The following is a 10,045-nucleotide window of genomic DNA, read 5'->3' as shown; positions in this document are numbered from 1 at the left end:
ACATTTGTTCATATAAATGTATATTGATATGTATAATGTTTTATATTGAATGAAGGTAAATATTTATATTAATATAAGTATACATTTGTGCGACCAAATGTATATCTTATGCTTATTAAAAGTAAATACTCCTATTAGGGTTTAGTGTTCAGGCTTAGGGTTTAGTTTACAGGGTTTAGGGTTTAGTGTTCAGGCTTAGGGTTTAGTTTACATGGTTTAGGGTTTAGTTTATAGAATTTAGGGTTTAGAAAATATAATACTTTATATTAAATGAAGGTAAATACCTATATTTATATAAGTTTACATTTGTGCGAACAAATGTATATTTCATGCTTATTAAAAGTAATAATTATTATAAACAAATGTAATAATTTAGGATTCAGGATTTCGGGTCTGGGCACGGGTCGGGTCAGGCGTAGGGATGGCAATCGGGTACGACGAGTACGGATAGTAACTATCCATACCCATACCCACGAACTAAATGGATAGTGATTTTTAACCACGAAACTATCCATGGATATCAAATGGTATCCAAATCCGCTACCCGCAGATACCCACTACCCGTCGGGTATCCAAGAACCCGCTATCCGGCGGGTATCCGTCACCCGCTATTCGCCGGATACCCACTATCCGTCGGATACCCGCCACCTACTATCCGCTGGATACTCACGAAATAAAATTTAAATATAAATTTACATCAAATTTAATAGAAAAAAAAAATCAACACAAATAACATAGTTCAAATCCATATGTTGAAATCCACAAAGAACAATGTTTAAATTCAAATTCATCAACTAAAATATAAAATCCAACAAAATTCTATAATTGCTCAACAAAATTCAAATTTAAATTAGACTATTAGAATTTGGGCCTTATTTCAGTTTCTGTTTGGGCTTATTTTAAGATATAATATGCTAGCCGATAATCTCAAAATATATATATTCAAAGCCCATATTTTATGGAATTTTTTGTGGATATTTGACGGGTAATCCACGAATAATTGACGCGTAATTGACGGATATTTTTCGCGGGTAAATGGGTTTCACGGGTATGGATAGTAAGTATCCAAACTCATACCCACGAACTAAATGGATAGTGAATTACAACCCCGAAACTATCCATAGATATCAAATGGTATCCAAACTCATCCTAATAGGTTCGGGTTTTCGCGGATATCCATTACCCGCGGGTACATTGTCATCCCTAGTCGGGCGCGGGTCGGGGCGGACCCGTGCAAGACCGGCCCTTACTTATAAATTTTAATGATTTATTCGCTATCTTCATTTTTAAAAAAAAAAAAAAATAGAAATAGCAGACTCTATCTATATAGATACAAAATACTGTATGCAGCCCATCTACCCACTTTGTCTGGACTGCCATTAAAGAAAGCTCAAAAAGAGGGATTGCAGCAGCTCTCTCTGACCTTGCATTGTGGGATCCCACGCAACGCAATTAACCTATAAACATTTCTCGACTCTGTGAAAATATACATATTAATATTTATATATTAATTAGATAAACGCACAATGTATTTTTGGAATATTAAAGAATAGGAATCCCGTTTGTTGGCGTTTTTTAATGCTTGTCGTCGCTACAAAATCTGCCAGTAGGAAGAAAGAAACCAAAAAGGAATTGTGTTTTGATGCATCTATTAATATTCTATTACGACGAGATTTAGTTAGCTTATTATAAGTAGGAGTCAGACTGGGCTGATTTAATGAGAAATTAATACCTTTCTTCACATGTGCGTAAGTGTAGTGCTTAGTGAAATCGTCACTAATTTGGTTTTGCATTAGTGTGTTACAGAAGTGTTTAAAGTGGATATATATTGAGGACCCTACTATTTTAACTAGATTGAGCTAATTAAGAAGCAAATGAGAGAGAGAGAGAGAGAGAGAGAATCATGTGTTGTAGTAATTAATTTTTAGAATGATCTTAAACTTTCTTTTTTCAGGGTCAATTAGGATGGCTGTAATAAATGCTATTACAGCACATAATGATAATTATCAAGTTCTTCCACTTTACATATAATGATAATTATCAAGTTCTTCCACTTTACATATAATGATAATTATCAAGTTCTTCCACTTTACATATAGTTTTTTTTTTTTGACAGCAGTTTACATAGAGAAATAGTACGTAATTCGTCAAGTTTTGACAAAGAATTATTGATTAATTTTTTTATTATTATATTTAGAATGTATTCTGTATTTTTTTTCATATTTAAAATATATAAATGCTAAAGTTAATTATAGATGATGCCTATTTTCAAAACGTAAAGATAGAACTTACTCATCTAAAAAATTATATAAAATATATTCACAATATTTTAAATGAATTGACAAAAAATCCTCTAATAAAATAGAGATAAAACTAAACAAAAATAATTTTAAAAAAAAACTAAATAAATATTCCTTTAATTATATGCAATTCCTTCTATTAATACCACCTCTCATGTCTATAACTCCTCAATTTACCGTCTACGATATCAAGCTGTTTTTCGTTGCTCGACGCTCTCTTTTAAATTTGAAATGCCTCATGTTATCGCTCATCTTTTTCTCTTTTTTCTCGGATCTAAAATATCATTGCTTGCTGTTTCTGGTATAAAGAAGATTAATTATCCACTGTTTATGCACATTCATGCATAATTACCTATACGTGAAGAAACTTATTCTTTAATAAATTACAAAATATGTTTAGACTATTTTATCTTATTTAATGTAGTAAATCATTTTATTCGTGCAAATGAGAGTTTTTGTGTAAACTTATAAAGGCGCTGCGAGTCCATTTGCTATTGCAACGGAGGCCGGCCCCATCATTATCTACATGAAAATGCCTTTGCATAGTAGAACGTTCCCCTATCATTTTTCGCAATATGATCATTATCTAAAAATATTTAGTCAAAATTCAAAAATCATAGTCTAAACTAATCAATGAGATGCAAGATTTGTTACTAAGTGCTCTATAAGTCATCCACGAAGACAATGGTGTTATACTTTAATTAGACTTCACTGAGCAGTGGAAAGCTTTATGAATTTGTGTTGTCTGAAATATTTGAAACAATTGAAATGAGATGGTGTTCAAGAAAAAGGCGAACTACTGCAATGACTTAATCAAAATGATCAGAGTTCGATTTTGGTTCTAGATCTCAAATCTCTCCCCTCATTTTATCTTCTTTAACTTGACAGATTGAATTTGTAATCCATCTCTTTGCTTCGAGATGTAGTTTGTTGTGTTATTTTACTTCTGTTGTTGTCCTGTGCATCTCTTTGGGTTGCACCTCTCATGCGTGTTTGAATAAATTTTACTTACCTAAAAAAAAATTGCATCAACCCCCAAATTGCCAACATTACAATTATTTCAAGTAAGATTACTTTATTTGTTCACTAATCTCATACAATTTTCACCACTTAGCCCACGTTTGGTTGAGTGTTTTTAGAGGTTGGAAAGGGAATTAAGTAATTGAATCCATTACTTGTTGTTTGGTTTGGGTAATTAGATAATCATTACCCTTACTTGAGGGTAACCCAATCACCCAATTTGTTAACCCTCAAAATAGGGGGGAAACAAAAGAAAGAGAATCCCCTACTAATGATTCATTTTCATTGTTAAACCAAACACTCAATAAAGTAACGGTTATTGTTACCATTTCACTCCTTTATTTGATTCCATTCCCTTTCCATTCCTCTACTTGAACCAAACAAGCACTTAATACGAATGTTTCACCATAGTAAGTTGCACGGACATGTTTTTATATTTTAATTTAAAGATTATGATATGTTTTATCCCTCTTTTACTTTAAAAGTTTGAGCTACTTTCTGTTTCTGACGGTGGATTAATTAAAGCTAATTAAAATCCTTCATCCTCGAAAGTCTAGATCTCTCCACTTACATACTCCCTCCGTCCCATGAAGCATGACACACTTCTTTTCGGCACGGAAATTAAGAAATTGGTATTTTGTGTGTTAAGTGTGGTAGGTGAAAAAGTGAAAATGTGAATAAAGGCTAAATTTTTTGTTATTTTTAGAAACGTGTCATGCTTCATAGACAGACTAAAAAGGAAATTGTGTCATGCTTCGTGGGATGGAGAGAGTATTTACTTAATTAGTGCTTTGAGCAAGAAGTATAGTACAACGTATAATGGGCTCGAATGTTTTGAATAAAATTTTGACTACTTAATTAATATTAAAATATATTATCAATAAAATTCGTTATATACTTAAAAGTTGAATCCAAATTTCAAATTAAACTCCATATACGTCTTAATTACTCAAGTATATACTCAAGTATATAGTCGCTACGGGCGGATAGTTTTTATACTTTTATGTGAGTAATGATCCTATTGTATGCGGATAATTTATCCATCTTTGTGTGGTGTAAAGGTCTCACATGCGTGCAAATTGCTTATTTGATTATATAATAGATACTTCTTGTAATTCTCAAAACATTATAAATACTTAAGGTCAAAGGTCTTGGGTTCGAGTCCCATGTTCATGTAGCGCAGTCTTTAAATTTCTTTATTTAATATTATTAATTTATAAAAAAAAATTATAATGAGACGGGTACTCTTCCGCTCTTTCCTTCTTGCTTTTTCGTCTTGTAGACGGGTACTCTTTTTCATTTTTACGGTTTTTCCCTCTGAGTTTTCCGTAAAAAGGTTTTAATGAGGCTCGACCTTTAGTCTACTTTTCTTGTGCTTTCAAGGGTTTTTTGGATTTTTTTTTCTTTTTTTAATAAAATCGCAGTTTAATAAAAAAAAATTATAAATGGCGCATGGCATCTCGTTTAATCATTGACAAATACTAGGGCTGGAAAAATATACCGAAAACTCGGTATACCGGTCATACCGTACCGTAAAATACCGAATTTAAGGTATACCGATTTTTTTGGTAAGGTATGATACCGTACCGAATATTTACGGTAAGGTAAAGGTATGGATTTTCCAGATACCAGGGTATACCGGTGTATACCGATACCGCGGTATATACCGAAAAAATCAATAAATACCGTATTAAATGTATATACCGGAACACGGTATGATACCGTATTACTGGTATACCGAATATTACTGTATATACCGGTGATGCAGTATCATACCTTATTCCGGTATACCTTAATATTCAGTATATACCGGTAATAAGGTACAATACCTTATTCTGATATACCGCAGTTGTCCGTATATATTGGTATACCGAAAATCGCGGTATATATCGTATCAAAATCTATAGTTTTAAAATATATAATATATATTTTTATATTTATATTTTTAAAAGTATTTATAAATTTTATAAAATGATGTATATAATCTATATTATGTGAATATATACAATTGTACATGAATTTATAAATATCATCAAATGATACAAAAACAAATAAAATACAGTATATAGTATAAGTGATACAATAAAATAAAATTGTTTATTTTGATATTATAGTATAGTTATAATATATAACTAAAATTATTATTTTACAATAGATTATACATCTAACTTATAATAGTTACATATATAATAGCATAGTTATAATATTAGTATTATATTATAAATAATATTACGTCTAACATATAAATTATATGTAACTTATAACATCTATATAATTTACTATATATTACATGAATGCATACAAGTATGCGAATATAAATATCATCAAATGTTATAAAAGTGAATAAAATATAATATAGTATGTAAGTTATATCAATATACTGTGTTATGATATCAATATAAATAATTTATACTATATTAAATTATATAACTTACATACTATATTATATTCTATTCACTTTTATATCATTTGATGATATTTATATTCTCATACTTGTATGCATTCATGTAATATATAGTAAATTATATAGATGTTATAAGTTACATATAGTTTATGATTTAATATAATTGAATTATTTATATTGATATTGTAACACAATTATAATATAATATTTGAATTTGCTTTTGTTGAAGTTTAATTGATGAGACTTGAGATGTAGACAATGTTAATTTTGTTATTTTGTGTAGTATATGAATAATTTTTTAAAACAAATTACATCTAACTTACAACATTAATACAACTTATTATATAATATATGAACATGTAAGTACGAGATTATAGATATAATCAAATAATATAAGTATTTTATAATTATATGATAGTGTTGTTTATATTAATATATATATATATATATATATAATAACATAGTTTTATTATCATAATCATGTGACGTGAGTTACATAGTTATATTGTATAGTATATATAATTATGATTATTTTTCTAAACTAAATTATACCCAACTTATAACATAAATATAATTTATGAATATATAAGTATGAGACTATAAATATATTAAAATTATATACTTCCATGAGTTATACAATTTGATATAACTATTATGTCATTATTATATTTGTTAAATATTACTCCCTCCGTCCACGAAATGAGTACCCATATTTCCTTTTTCGTCCGTCCACGAAATGAGTACCCATTTCCCTTTTTGGCAAGTGTACCCCACACATCTCTTTAATTAATACACTCAAAAAGTGGGACCTTTAAACTATTCACACTACACTCCATACATTTCTTAAAACCCGTGCCGTCCACAAATGGGTACTCATTTCGTGGACGGAGGGAGTATTCATTATCTAAACATGTTTTAAATAAATAAGTTAGTTATCAATTTTTTACCGAATTAAATTTTTTCGATTTCGGTAATACCGATTATTTTGGTATACCGTTAAAGTGCGGTATACCGTGAAAGTACGGTATATCGAAATTCGGTAAGGTATACCGAAATAAAGGTACGGTAAAGGTTTTGTCTATTCTTCATACCGTACTTAAGGTATACCGAACTAAGGTATATCGTATGTAAAGATAAGGTAAAGGTATGAATTTTCTCCATACCGGAGGTAAAGGTAAGGTATAAGGTATGGTCGATTTAATAAGGTATACCGTACCGTGCCACCCCTAACAAATACATCCTCTATTTTGCACATGGATAAACAGGCGTTCGACTAGACGTTATTTGTGTAAGCTGCTGACATATAATTTTTCTATATTTATTCAAAACTAGAGGTGTAATCCAAGTAAATGGCAATGTATTTGATTTGTAATAGTTAAATTATTCGAATATCTGTATTCATATTTTATTGTTATTTAAATATTCGTCTTCGTATCTGATTATTATTCGAACTATCGAATTGAATATTTGAATAATTTCAAATAATTTAAATATTGATGTAAAATAATATGAAGCAATAATCAATACATTACATAATAAACATTCAATAATAAATCATCAAGGCATTTAACACTCAACGACACATTTAACATACATTTACCTATTTGATGTCATAATTATTTTATACGAAAAACAATGTTACCCGTGCAATGCACAAGGAAGGTAACACTAGTGTGTAAATATTATATATATATATATATAGGGTTAAGTTAAACAGAGAATTATTATATATTTCATTTTGAACAAGTCTATACATGTTACGAACAGATCAACATAACAAACGAACAGACGTATTTAGTAAAAAAATAGAAAAACTCGCCACCAGCAGGATTCGAACCCGGGGCAAATTGCTGTTCATGCGGTACATTGATTTGTTCGTAAAAATTGTAGATCCGTTCGTTTTTGTTTCACGAATTCTCTATTCTCTAAATATTTAACATTCTATGTTTAACCTTTCTCTATATAGGGTATATATATATATATATATATACACGCGCGCACACATGAATATTATAATTTTATATTTATATTTAAATATTAATTGAATTAAAAATAATATTTGAATTCAAATTATAAAATTTCAAATATGAATATCGAATTGAACGAAATTATTTGAGTTGTTTACAACACTATGCAGAGATGAAATACAAAATGCCACAATATATATTTTTGCCAAAAACATATGAAATAAATTCAAAATCCAAATACAGTATAAATAATAAATCAAGAAATATATATCTATAAAAATACCTTCGTTTTTGAAAGAAGAAGAAAATGGTGGTGCCCGGCCGGTTTCTTATGCGTATGTCATAATCCATTTTGTAGCACATACGCGACATGAACAAAAAAAATAAAAAGTTGATGTTTTTGATATTTATGATTGATGATGATAATGAGGTATGCAAATTAGGATGCCCCATTTACTTTTGAATCGTACGTACCATTGCCTACCTAATTTTGTTTGATGTGGATCCAACTCAAATCTCAATTTTTCAAGAATGACAACTTCCCACCATCAAATATACATATTTTTTTTAACACACTTTTATAAAGTTACTAGGTCATGAGATTATTACCCACTTTTTTCTCCTACAAAAATAAACACTTGCTTAATTTTTCATAGCTTGAAAAATAAATAATGGGATGGTAACCACTAACCAATACACCGTAATAATTACCAATAAGGTTTGCTCCTGTTTTTTTTTCAACAGTTCATTGATTTAATTCTCACCATATGTTTGTTCTAATTTATACTACTAGTTTAGTACTCTGATACCAGCTGGTATCTCTGGCACCAGCTGTTTTCAATATATGTGTTCTTTTCTGACAAAAAAAAAAAAAAAAGTTTAGTACTCCCTCCGTCCCACGAATCTTAAGGAATTGTAAATTAGTGTTTAGGTAATAAAGTAGAAAAATGATAAAGTAGAAGTGTGTAGATAATAAAGTAGAAAAATGATGAAGTAGAAATGTGTAAGTAATAAAGTAGAACAGTGATAAAGTAGAAAAGTGTGCAAGTAATAAAATGATAAAATACGTAATTAAGAACCTTTATTTTAGCTAATTGTTACTATATTTAGAAATGCATCAAGATTCGTGTGACGGCCTAAAAAGAAATATGCATCAAGATTTGTGGGACGGAAGAAATAATTTTTAGTTGTTGATTTCATTGTCGTCTAATTTGTACTAACTTGATTTTATTGTAATATATGTTTAATTTAATGATATGATATGCATCTTATCTATACTAATATAAAAGGTGTCTTAAGCACAAAATATAGATTGACTATTATATTCTTATTACATACTTTTTCATTCATTTTCTCTTTCATTTTACTTTTTCATTCACTTTTTCATTTCACTTTTTCACTAAACACTAACTCCTTAAATCCTGTGCCCAAAAGAAACGTCTCACCTTCGCTGTACAGAGGGAGAACTATTTTATTTTGAGGGTAATTTTGTAAATGAAATATAAGAATATATTAATTCATTACATATTACACTAAATCTATTTGATATATATCTATAGCTATTTGATAAGGCTTATAAATAAATATCTAGATTCAATAATATATATATATATATATATATATATATATATATTAATTCATTAGATATACATTAAAATTTTATCTGATTTAAGCTTCTGCTCTACTACATATTTAAAAGAATATATTCATTTATATTTAAAGAAACTATACATAAATATCTAAATTATTAAATTTACATAAAAATTCTATCTCATTCCATCTTCTATCACTACATTAAAAATTATATTTATGATTTCGCATCACTTTTCTACTAAAAGAAGAAAAATTAGACCAAAAAATATTATAACATCATATTAACTAATTAGATGTACATTAAAAATTTATACTATAATTTTATTTTCCATCGCGTAATTAATTAAAAAACCATCTTCAATTTTATATTAATCATCAAAAGAATAGTTTTTTCAATTTTTCAAATTTATTACAATTATTAAACCCTAACAATTTATTAATGTGAAGTTTATAAGTTGTGTGCAAATTGCAATGCACACACTCTCTGCTAGTATCTAAGAGAATGTCGTAATAATTAATTAATATTTTGTAAATTAAAGACATTTTATGAGAAAAATTAAACTTTGCTTAAAATTCATTTTCCCCACGAACTTTAAAAATCCACAGATTATCAAATAGTTTCAAAACTGTTCAAACTCCCCATGTCAACTTTTATGATAATTACAAAGCTACCCTATAATCACATAAAATTATAAAAAGACCTCCACATATGTTCAATATTTGTACAAAATAATAAAAGAACCCCAACATGATATTATTCA

Source organism: Salvia miltiorrhiza, chromosome 3, assembly GCF_028751815.1.
Source record: "Salvia miltiorrhiza cultivar Shanhuang (shh) chromosome 3, IMPLAD_Smil_shh, whole genome shotgun sequence".
NCBI classification, from domain to species: domain Eukaryota; kingdom Viridiplantae; phylum Streptophyta; class Magnoliopsida; order Lamiales; family Lamiaceae; genus Salvia; species Salvia miltiorrhiza.
This window is presented reverse-complemented; position numbering follows the sequence as displayed.